This window comes from Notamacropus eugenii, chromosome 2 (genome assembly GCF_028372415.1).
Source record: "Notamacropus eugenii isolate mMacEug1 chromosome 2, mMacEug1.pri_v2, whole genome shotgun sequence".
In the NCBI taxonomy this organism is placed as follows: Eukaryota; Metazoa; Chordata; class Mammalia; order Diprotodontia; family Macropodidae; genus Notamacropus; species Notamacropus eugenii.
In genome coordinates this window covers 103862508-103875529 of record NC_092873.1, presented here as the reverse complement: position 1 = coordinate 103875529, position 13022 = coordinate 103862508, and the positions used below count along the sequence as shown (strand labels likewise).

Sequence of the window (13022 nt, the reverse complement as noted above, 5' to 3'; positions counted from 1 at the left end):
ATTCTTGATGAAAATACCAAAGCTGAATAGAAAATTTGAGTTTCTAATACAAGAATCAAGACAAGCAAGAAAAGGTAAACATGAAAGAGAAATTATAAGCCACTTATTAAAGTTGAGCTGTTTATATTCCTACATGGAAAGATAATATTTGTAACTCATGAGATCTTTCTCAGTATTAGGGTAGTTGGAGGGAATGCATATGTGTGTGTGTGTGTGTGTGTGTGTGTGTGTGTGTGTGTGTGTATAGATATAGACAGATATCTATGGATCTATGTCTATAGATTTTGTCTATAGATCTATACCTATAGATCTATAGATATCCGTATCTAGGTGTGTATATGTATGTATGTGTGTGTGTGTGTATAAGTAAATAGATAGGCTATAGATGGGTTACGGAAATTTATCTTACCCTACAGGGACATGGGAGATAAGAGGATAAGGGAAGAGGGGAGTTGTTGATAGAAGGGAGGGCAGATTGAGAGAAGGGGTAATCAGAATCCGTGTTATCTTGTGGTAGGGTTAGAAGAGAGATGGGGAGAATATTTGGAATTCAAAATCTTGTGGAAATGGATGTTGAAAACTAAATATTTATTAATGAATCAATAATAAAAAAGATTGTGACCTCATGAGCATATAAGATGCTTTTGATATAATACAAAATGCCCCTAGCTATGGATAAACAGAAGAACCCTATTCCTATCCCACAACTGAGACTAGACCTCTTGCCTCCATAAGAAGCATTTTCAAACCCTTAAAAACTGCTTACAAGGAAAAAAGAGCTTACAAGCCTTTAGGTTCTGTGCTGACTAGCTTTGCCCATGAGCCTGACCCAATACCATCTCTAGTCCTGTGAGGGTTAATTAATGATAACTGAGGAAACAATGTGAGCAATATGATTTATTAGCAAAATCAGCATGATAAGTGGGTCAGTGAATTTCCCAGTGAGTCTAAAGACCCTAAAGAGAGTAAGATAATTTTTACATATTAAAAACAATCAAATGAAACCAAGTAATTATTATGAAAGCAGTCAGGATGTAAGCCATGATATGAAATTAAGTAATATGATTTTTAATTAGAGGAAAGATTGCTTCCAATATCATCCCCAAGGACTTCCAAACCAAAGTGTTCCTCCTGGGTCAGCACCTTCCTTTGAGTTCTGTCTCCCCATATTTCAATGGAAACTCCTTGAGGCCATGTTCTCTCTTTGCTTCCATATTTATATTTCTAACACCAAACAGTGTTTAACACACAGGAAACACTTAATAAGGACAGTCAAGGGGGCACATTGAATAGACCACTGGGCCTAGAGTAAAGAAGAGTACAAATCTGACCTCAGATACTTACTAACTGTATGACCCTGAGCAAGTCACTTGACACTATCTGCCTTGGTTTCCTCACCTGTAAAATGAACTATAGAAGGAAATGACCAACCATTTCACTATCTTTTCGAGGAAGTCAAAGGTTAATTGACTTGTCCAATGTCTTAAGGCTAGCATCTGAGGCTGGATTTGAACTTGGGTCTTCCTTTCTCTGAATCCAATACACCTTCTACTCTGCTACGTAATTTTCAGATGTGATAGCTACTTTCAATGGACTTTCATGTGAAATAGGAATTAGGTCTACTCTTTTTCCTGGAAGGCAGAACTAGGAAGAGAGGAAATTGAAAAGAAGAAAATTTAGGCTTAATTCCAGGAAAAATTCCTCACAATTAAATCTATCCAAAAGTGCAATGCAATTAGAGGCACTGAGTTCTTAAGTGAATATTTTTAAGCTGAGTCCTGATGATCATGTACTCATAAATTGGGGGGGAAAGAATTGGAATTCAAGAATGGGCTACAGAAAATGGTCTCTAAGCTCGCTGAAACTCTGATTCTGTGAAATACTTAAAGATATCTATGAAGTCTCCTGATCTCCAATCACCACACACTGTTCTCTTCTCAAGACCAAACATGTTCAGTTCCTGAAAAAGTCACTGAACCTCTCTAGGCCTCTCTTTCCTCATCTACAAAATAAGGGAATTGTGTACTAAGGCCTCTAAATCCCCTTGCAGCTCTCCATCTAGGATCCTATGGTCATGCTCACATCACTAACTGTCTCAATTGGTTTTATCCTTCAAGGTCTAGGATTCTCTAAGTAAGTCATCTTATCAGCCACAAAGATAATTTTGCCTGCATTTCTCCTCTCTCTTCCCTCAATTTTCTTACCTTATTGTTATATCTAGAATTTCTAGAAGTATATCAAATTATAGCCATGATAATGGACATCTACGCCTTTCATCAATTTTGACTGGAAAGATTTTTAATGTTTCTCCATCAAATACAATGTCAGCTCTTGGTTTTAGAGAAATGTTGTTTATCATATGAAAGAAAGATTCATTTATTGCTATGATTTAAAGATTTTTTAACAAAAAGAAATGCCACCATTTTCAAAGACTCCTTCTACATGTTTCTAATTGATTTTTCCCTTCCTTACCCTATTCCCAACAGGACCATTCAGAGAAGAAGCAGACTATGCTGACTCCCCAGACAGAAGACATAGTTTTACAGATCATTGAAATTAAATGTCATTATGAATCTTTCTCAAAGATTAATGACAACCCAATCCCAAGGGGCCATTCCATTGATCTCAGGTACCTTGGGAATGCACTTATAATGGTCAATGGAAGCTGACCTCTTTCTTCTTTTTTTCCTGCTTAGGATTAGAACCAGTACAATGATAGATCCTAATGTCTGGAGCAACCTTTAAATAATCAAATGAGGCCACTGGGAGTTTTCCAATTGAGAGTCTGCCCCAGCCTAACTCTCCTAGAGAAATCCTGACTGACATATCATCAGCATTGAGCAGATGGAGTTAATTGGCAATGAAGAATATTCCAAAGTTGTCAACACAGGCTTCCGTGTATCTTTTGTACAAAAAATAACAATATATGAAAAAGTGCTCAGAGAAATGCAAATCAAAGCAACACTGAGGCACCATATAGAAGGCAGATTTCAGAAAATGTGGGAAGACTTACATGAACAGATGCTGAGTGAAATGAAACAAACAAGGAGAATATTGTACGCAGTAACAGACACATTGTACAATGAGCTATTTTGATAGACATAGCTCTTCTCAGCAATGCAAGAATCTTAGACAACTCCAAAAGACTAATGATGGAAAATGGTATCCACACTCAGAGAAAGAAATTTGGAATCTGAAGGCAGATGGAAACGAGCTATATGCTCTCCTTATCTTTTGTCATTTTGTTTTGTTTTTTCTTTCTGATCCCGGTAGTTGTAATTTTTGTTTGTATCATGACTAATGTGAAAATATGTTTAATATAAATGCTTAAGTAAAGCCTATACCAAATTGCATGCTGTCTTGGGAAGGATGGAGGAGAAGAAGGGGGAGAAAATTTAAAACTGCAATATTTATGGAAGTCCATGTTAAAACTAAAATTCATTAAATTTATTACAAAAAAAGAAAAAAACAAAAACAATCATGATAGTTGAGTTTTATGTGATGTCTAATGGATATAAAAAATTCTCCCATCCAGTCTTTTATTTGATCCTTACAGGAATACTATAAGGATGTTAAGGAAGTACCTTATGCTTAAGACTTGTTCTAGCACAAGGGAAACAATATTCCTACAGATTTTTTTAGTGAATGCATCTCTTTTATGAGTACAATTCAGTGGGAAGGTGGAGGAGCAGTATAAGTGAAAGTAAACAAAGTGAGCTATAGCCTGACTTGTCAGAGGCACAAAAAAGGTAAAGGACAGGGGAGAATGTTCTCAAGGATCTGGATAGTTCTTCTCTTAAATAGTCAGGCAGACTGATGTGATAAAGTACGAAGTTCAAGGGAGTTTTTCTTAATAACTGCCAGGTGGCAACAAACTCAATATTTATTAAGTTTCCATATATTAGAAAATCACTAGACAAATTGTCATATGTGAATGTAGTGGAATGCTACTGAATCACAAGAATTCACAGGCACAGGTTCAGAAAAACCTGGGAAGAATTTGTGAACTGAGGCAGAGTGAAACGAGCAAAATCAGAAGAATAATTTATACACTAACAAAAATATTGCAGAAAGGAGAAGGGGTTTGTGTTTTTTGACATATATGGACCTTTTGAGCTATAAATCTATGCTCTTATGATTTCCTCTGGACTTTAAACTGTTCTGAGGGCTAACTCTAATAATGACGAAAATCATAAGAAGCTGTCTCCCTGCGAGATGGCATTGACATCATGTCCTGGTCAGGTGGCCTGCCAATTGTCCCACAGATATCGGGGGAACACAATAGAAAATTTGTGTCCCTGAGATTGGATTACATAACATGGAATAATGTTTTGGGCTTTCTTAGAAAAAGGCATTGGGTCACTCAGAGCACAGAAATCCAGGTGATCCATCAGGGAGTTTAATGGTTACAGCGGGTGAGGAATTTTGGAAAAGTCAATGAGTAGCTAGAAAGGGATATCTTGTTCATAAGCTTAATCAAGACATGGACATAAACAAGATAAGCCAGAATTATTTTTTCTCTTTCTGAATGGTCACTAAACTGATACATTAAGTGAAATACTGCATTATGGAGTTTACCTAGAATTCAGAAAAGCATTGAATTAAGTTTTTCATACTATTCCCATTGAGAAGTTGGGGAGCTGTGAGCTAATGAGTAGCTTCATTAAGGGAAAAAAATACCATTCTCTGTATTTCAAGCACAGGTCTGTCAGAGATGGTTTAAATTTAGTTAACATTATATTAAATCTGAGCCTCTCTACTTAGAAAGAGAAATGTATACCCAGAAAAGTAATATGAGGCATGCATATAACATAAGACTTTATGAGGTAACAGTTATGGAAATATTGAAGTGGGAAAAATTCATTCAATGACAAAGTTTAGAGATAAAGTAAGGTATCTATAGTCATATAATAATGCTCTAAATCACTATTGATTACAGAGATGCAAATCAAAACAACTCTCAGATATTACATCACACCCATCAGATTGGTTAACATGGCAAAACAGTAAGATGATAAATGTTGGAGAAGATGTGGGAGAGTTGGAACACTAATTGGTTTTTGGTGGAGCTGTGAGCTGATTCCAATGATTCTGGAGAGCAATTTGAAACTGTGCCTAAAGGGCTACAAAAATGTCCGTACTCTGTGACCCAGCAATACTCCTTCTACAAATGTATCCCCAAGAGATCATAAAAGTGTGAAAGGGTCCCACATGTATAAAAATATTTGTAGCGGCACTCTTTGTGGTGGCCAAAAACTAGAAATCAAGGGGATACCCATCAATTGGGGAATGGTTGAATAAATTATGGTGTATGGATGTAATGAAACACTATTGTTCTACAAGAAATGATGAACAGGAAGCCTTCAGAGAGGCCTGGAAAGATATATAATCTGATGCTGAGTGAAAGGAGCAGAACCAGGAGAACTTTGTACAAAGCTGTTAGGGGCGGAGCCCTAATTACCGCATCAACTCACCCTGCCCAGGGGTCTTCAGACTTCTCTGGCTCCCCCCTTGGGGATCAGGGGGAGAAATTATCAGGCAGAACTCCGGAGGTGGATAAGAGCACCTTTATTACATGATAGTCAGCCAGAAGTCCCCCGTCCCCTTCCGTGTTGTGCCTTAAATCCCCCAGAACTCGCCCTCCTATTCCGGGTAAGCCCCTCCCCAGTTCCTCCCTGAGGGCGGAGCCCAGCCCAGTCCAGTAGTGCCGCCCCAGTGCCAGCGTGGCAATGCCGCGTCAGCAGTGCCACCGTGGCAAAGCCACGTCAGCAGGTCCAGACTCTTGGGCATCTCCTATCCACCCAGGGGGCCCAGGTCCAGAGCGCCCCTCACAACTCCCCCTTTTTGTTTTAATGATGGGGGCGGACGAGTTCTGCCTTTATGGACTCAAGAGACTCACGGACAGCTCTAAACAAACATGAGATGAGGCAAGGTAAGCATAAGCATACAAGAAACCCAAGAATCAACATGACGCCCCCTAAGGACACCCACTGGAGCAGCTGGTGCAAGTTCAACCCGTCCCACCAATCCCTTGCATCATTATAGTTTTTCTCCCAGTCCTCATGGAATTGTATTGTTGCTTTCTCCATAGCTCTAAGCACCAAATCTAGTGCTGCTAACTCGGAGGTAAAGTTAGTAACTGTAGTGGCATTGAAGCTGCAGATAAAGCTGGGTAAGTTGCAGTTCATCTCCTATGTTTGAAGAAGGGGCAACATGGTTGCATAGTAGGAGTATTGCGAGAAAGATCAGGAGCACCATTATGTTATAGATGGCTAAAGTCCTGACAAAGTTTCTGTAACTTTCTTTGTTGTCTCTATCATGCCCCCTGTGACTTCTTCATCGTGATTGCTGTCTTCCAACACTCGGATACGTTTCACTGGAACCCACACTTCTTTGTTGTCATCTGTTAAAACACAAACATATCCTTTTCCCCAAGTTAATACTATATGAGGACCAAACCATCGTTTATTCTCATCACGCCACATCACCTTATGGGCTTTGGTATTCAATGCATTTGCTGTAACTGACTTGGTCTTAATAGACTCAGTCTTTGTAGGAGATGTTAAAAATTTCATAGCGGCTGATAAGCCATCATCATCAAATTTCAAATAATTTAATGTGTAAACAGCCAATTGTAATTTGCCATCAACTCCTGGTCCAGCTCCCCCTTTTTGTTTTTGCAAATAAGTTTTCAATGAGCGATTTGCCCACTCTACTATAGCGTGACCAGTAGGATTATGGGGGATTCTAGTAACATGTGATATAGAGAATTCTGCCATGAACTGTTGAATGGCTTTGCTAGTATAAGCTGGACTGTTGTCTGTTTTAATACTTCTCGGCATATCATGATGGGCAAAGCAATGTAAGAGGTGTGCACTTGACAGCTTCTCCACACCTCACTGACATCCTTCTACAACATCTATCGTTGCTGGGGTGCAATCTACTTTTTAATAATAATTCTGATATCATTACGGCCCCAAAATGAAAAGAATGTTTGTGAAGGAGTAAGGTTGTCATAATCTAAGGTTAAGTTGTTCATTGTATATACGGCCTGTGCCAATTGTTCCTGAGGGGACCTACCTTTTTGTTTTTGAAGGAACAGGTTGAGAGTTTTATTCTTCCTATATACTATTGCCTGACTCATAGAGTTATATGGTATTCCTTAAATATGAATGATTTATAAAAAGAAATTCAATATTAGAACTGGAGCCCAAGTACAGGCGCTCAAGCACCACACCCTGTCCCCCTTTAAACTGATGGGACCCAATACATTTTTGGGATAAGGGATGAAGGTCTCAACTTCTGAAATTGCTTCCTGCTGAAATTGGACGTAGAGCTGACCCTGCCTCACAGGGTCCGAACGTTGGAGGGGTTGTGTCTTTAACCAATATGAGGAACTTGATGATTCAGAGGGTGATAGGTGATGGTCTTGGACAAAGAAACCTAGAAAACATAGATCTGGCACAAAGATTAAACAAACAAGAATCAAAAAGGAGTAAGAATAAAATAACTAGAAATGAGGTGGGTGTGAGAATACTGTCAAACATCCTCACACTCTCTTGATATACTTAGTAACTATCTAGGATAGGAGGGGTTTGAATGATTCATATTTGTCTCCAACCTCCTTATCTGCTTTCTATGTATTTTGATCAAGCTTTTATTTAGCTTTCCAAATCTCTAGAACTGATCATTCAGACTGCTTCATATTCCTTTATATTTCTACCATAGACAAGATAGTGCATAAGTTATTACTGTTAACTAGCATAGCTGTATTATCTTAAACAAAAGAGATTTCTAAGTTGAATTTCGCAACTGAATAGATGATCATCGTTGTTTCATCAGCTTGTTTATCTTTTTCTGATTATATTCACTCTGGAAGAAAAACTTTGGAAATTAAGCTGTTAATAAGTTCACACATTAGTATTAACTTTTGCTTATTGAAACAACAAGATCTGTTCTGCTTTATAGATCATTACATATTAAGTAGCAATACATTATCTTGAAAATGAAAATTTTAATAGATTTCAGCCTTATTTTGAAAAATATTTCTTCTAAAAATATTCCTTGTTCTTTCTTAAAACAGTTGAAATTTCATCATACTAAACCTTTTTTTAAAAAGAAGATTAGATGAAACCTCTTAAAATGATGGTTGTCTTTTCACTTTGAAGCAAAAATAAACCTTTTAAAACTAAAATTTATTAAAACTTAGTTGGTATAAAAATATCCTAAGGAATATAAATTCCCAAAGTATTATAACAAATCAAATTCTTAGGTATTCCAGACTTCCTAGATATCACAAAATGTTTTAATAAAAGTGCATAATAGAATCTCACATTGGTAACAGTAAGAGACTGATTACAAAAAATTACTGCTTCAAACAATAGGGACATCTTAAGGTGAGTCTTAAATCATTTACATAAATTTCTGAACATGTTCCAGTTTCAGATAAAAATAATATTAAGTTTTCCAGTAAGATTATACAAAAGGGCTCACATGTTATACTGACTACTTGTAATTGATCATAGAAGTTTGCTATAAAAGGAAAAAATGTTGACATGTGATATAGCAAATATGATAGGATAAAACTTCTTCGACTCTGTTTGAATTCAGATAGGAGTGAAATTTTCCAATCATGCAGTATCTGTATTATAGCCAGACTCAGGAATAGTCAGGTGGAAAATATTCCTTTATAAAAGAACACAATGAGGAAACTGACCAGGAGGATCCCATCCTAGATTGAGTCTAGAATTGTCCCCTCAGTGTTTCCTCTCCAGATACAAATTTCACCTGCTAACAGTACAGGATGTAGGATCACAGTCCCTCTGAGTAACTTCTGGCATATTCTTTCAGATACTGATTTAATGCAGACAACTATACCCAAATTCACACTTAAACAAAGATATTTATGGTCCCAAATGCTTTTACCTTAAACAGCAAACTTCACTAATCCCAACTTAAAGCCAAATACAGTTAAGCAATGAGGATTAATAGGACTCACATACATATGAGATTTCATTTAAGATCCTTCCTTCTCAAATTTAAAACTTGTCCTGATATAAAAGTTAATTATTAAAAATCTTTTCCATCTATTACAACTATAGAGCAAGCCACATTCATTGTTTATGAATTATATAAGCCAAACAAATTTCTTTCTTGGGACTGATGACCTTGTCCACATGAAAGAAGCCTTGGCAGTTTTAAAATTAAAAGGAATTGGCATGAATCCCATGCTTGCCAAACCCCAAACATACTGTCTGGACTGTTCTGAATGGGCAGAACCAGTCTAAATAAATTTTTTACTCCATTCTTTTCTTTCTATACACAGTAATCAATTAACAATATTAGGTTTAGCATTAAAACAGCAACTTCAAAAACTTAGTTAAGAATCTTACAACTTTTATAAATGATAAACAAATTATTTTAGCTGTAATTTCTTCTTCAGGTAAAGGTGAAAATACCTGGTTTTCTAAATGGCAATTACAAAACATTATAAGATAAGGTTAGTAGGACTGATAAAATTTTTAAGTAACATAAATGGCTACACCCAATTTTTCCAACATCTTTTAGTTTCAACAAGATTCAGATTACCAATTGCTTTCTCTAATACCATTTCTGGGTTACAGAGTAAAATAAAAATCATAATGGTTCTAATTTTTAATCAAGAAAATTTCACATCTATGTCTACTCCTCAAAAATGTGTTTGAAAGAGAAAAGTTGTAAAACTGCAAGTGGAAGTGAGGGAGACTCTGGAACAAAGTCCAGTGGCGCCAGTCCTCCTCCTTTCCACTTGGAAATTCACATCTTCATCTCTGAGGTGTCTTTTTTCATTTTTAGTTTTATGCATATTCTCAATTTGCCTTAATGCCAAATAATACAATAAATTCTGACCTGTCTTAAACATCCAATTAGGAGTGACATGTTTCACTTAAAATATGACCAAAATAACAACTTGTATCCCATACACAAAAACTTTTCTTTTAGGTGAGGCATGAGATAATTAAAATGCTATTCAATCTGCCTTTGTGATAGGAGGGGAAAAATTTCCCCAATTTCTTCTTGTCTTTCTCTCCACCTTCATAACTTGGCCAGAGTTAGAAAGTAGAAAGAGAGAGAGAATTTTACCAACAAATTTCCAATAAATTCCAAAACTTTTATGTTTTCCTTAAACTTCATACACATGTTGTACTACTAGTGGGCTTTGATTAAAGCTCCTTTAAAACTTCACATATTATTGCCTTGTATTTCTTATGTAAAACTGCATTTAGCAGCATTATAAACTAAATAATATAAGATTAGTTTCTCACTTTCTCTCTCCCATTCTCCTCCCTGATGCTGCAGCCATCAGAGAGAAGGGATGAGGGGGAGGGAAAGAGATAACATTCTGAATTCCAGCTACAAAGGAGCTGGCCGTAATAAATCACAAGCACACACACACAGAACATGTAAAGACTGAACACATATACAGACAATAAAAAAATTCAAAAACTGAGAAAAGATTGTCAGAAATCCTCTGCACAAATTAGACCTATGGCTTGATTTCTTTTACTTAGTTCCAGACATAATTTTAAACTTATTGGTTCCATATATTCAGCATGATACTCTATAATGTCCTCCTTAACCGACACATTCTTTCTAAACTCTAATTGCTTCAAATTTTTTTTTATGCTTATCTTAAGAGGCTCAGTCTCCAAATTATTAATTTTCTTTGTTCCTTCTGTGCTGCGCGCTAGTCCTGTCTCCCCTCCCTGATTCCTCACTCCCTGAATTCTTTCTATGCTGCACAGCCAATAGAATTGAAGCAGTTCCCCCTTTTGAACCTCCCCCTCTCTCCTCCAGTTTTTCTTCGTCCCTGGTGGCTAATTCTTTGTTCCCCTTTTTTCCAACGCCATTTTTCTTAATTTCCTTTAACTTTTCCCAGGGATAAATAGATGGTACATCATCATCTGAAGTTTCCCTCAAAGAATCTCCCACCTGGGTGCCACTATGCTCAGTGAGAAAAGGGCGCTGCAGCAACAGGTTTATCAGGGAGTAAAAGGTGAAATCATGATTGGTCAGAGTGCCAGGTTTAGTTTCAGCATAAGAGACCATCTGCTGACAGACTACACCCCATCTCGAGGGGTCGATTCCTGTATGCTCTACCCACGGGCTGACCGTCCAAATCTTATGGACCCAAGAGCGGCAGTCTTTGATATGAGTCTTAATGCCCTGTGCTCGGCAGACCTTATAAATTTGACAGGCGAGTACGCCTTTCTCCTCCGGATTCATTCGGGCTTTAATCACCTTTTGTCCCATTCTTCCTAAGCCTACAAGGACTTAGGGCTGCCTAGTCTTCCCCCACCCGCCTGCGGTCTGGGGGGCTAGCGGTCTCCTAGCAGTCCCTGTTTGGGCGCCAGCTGTTAGGGGCGAAGCCCCCTAATTACCGCATCAACTCACCCTGCCCAAGGGTCTTCAGACGTCTCTGGCTCCCCTCGGGGGGTCGAGGGGAGAATCACTAGGCAGAACACCGGAGGTGGGTAAGAGCAGCTTTATTACATGACGGTCAGCAAGAAATCCCCCCGTCCCCTTCCGTGTTGTGCCTTAAATCCCCCAGAACTCGCCCTCCTATTCCGGGTAAGCCCCTCCCCAGTTCCTCCCTGAGGGCGGAGCCCAGCCCAATCCAGTAGAGCCGCCCCAGTGCCAGCGTGGCAATGCCGCGTCAGCAGTGCCACCGTGGCAAAGCCACGTCAGCAGGTCCAGACTCTTGGGCATCTCCTATCCACCCAGGGGGCCCAGGTCCAGAGCGCCCCTCACACATTCCCACTGAAAACATAAGAGAACATAGGAATAAATGGAGTCTTCCACAAAATAATAAGCAGTATCTACCTAAAATCATCAGCAAGCATTATATGTAATGGAGACCAGCTAGAAGCATTTACAATAAGATAGGGGTGAAACAAGGATATCCGTTAACACCATTGATGTTTAAAATGATATTATAAATGTTAGCTTTAGCAATAAGAGAAGAAAAAGAAATTGAAGGAATTAAAATAAGCAAAGAAGAAACTAAGTTATCACTCTTAGCAAATGATATGATGATATCCTTAGAAAATCAAGAAAAAAATTACTTGAAATAATAAACAACTCTGGCAAAGTTGCAGGTTACAAAATAAACTCAAAGAAATCATCTTCATTTTCTATATATTACTAACAAAGCCCAACAGCAAGTGATAGAAAGAGAAATCACATATAAAGCTATGGTAGATACTACAAAATATCTGGGAGTCTGCCTGCCAAAACAAACCCAGTGACTGTACGAATCAATTACAAAACACTTTTCATACAAATATTCAGATCTAAGTAAGTGAAAAATCATCAGTTGCTCATGGGTAGGCCATGCTAATATAATAAAAATGACAATTCTACCTAAATTAGTTTACTTATTCAGTGCCCTACCAATCAAACGACCAGATAATTACTTTCTAGAGCTAGAAAAAATAATATAAAATCTCATGTGGACGAACAAAAGATCCAGAATATCTAGGGAACTAATGAAAAGGAAATGCTTGGGAAGGGGGCCTAGCCCTTCCAGATCTCAAATTGTATTATAAAGCAGCAATCATCAAAACCACTTGGTACTGGCTAAGAAACAGAAGGGTAGATGAGTGGAATAGGTTAAGTAGTCAAGACCTTTTTGTCAATGAATACAGCAATCTAGTGTTTCATAAACCCAAGGATCCCAGATTCTGGGATAAGAAAGAATTCACTGTTTGACAAAAACTGCTGGGAAAACTGGATAACAGAGTGTCAGAAACTCAACATAGACCAATGCCTGACACTGTATGCAAGAATAAATCCCAAATAGATACATGATTTAGGTATAAAGACTGATAATATAAGCAAATTAGAGGAGCAAGGGATAATGTATTTGTCAGATTTATGGAGACTGGAGAAATTTTTGACCAAACAAGAGATAGAGGACATGATGAAATGTAAAATGAATAATTTTGATTACATTAAATTGAAAACTTTGCACAAACAAACAC

At 37.7% G+C, this 13022-nt stretch overlaps 1 protein-coding gene across 4 annotated transcripts in view; it reads right to left on the bottom strand.

Annotated features, from left to right (window-relative positions):
* Positions 1-8073, bottom strand: part of LOC140526151 (H-2 class II histocompatibility antigen, E-S beta chain-like) — a 94346-nt gene extending 86273 nt beyond the window's left edge. For 3 of the 4 annotated variants that reach the window (XM_072642118.1, XM_072642120.1, XM_072642122.1), the window contains exon 1: positions 5475-8073. The gene's annotated coding sequence lies outside the window, so the exon portion shown is untranslated. The remainder of the gene's footprint in view (positions 1-5474) is intronic. The other variant, XM_072642124.1, reaches the window with a different exon arrangement.
* Between the last annotated feature and the right edge of the window lie 4949 nt (positions 8074-13022).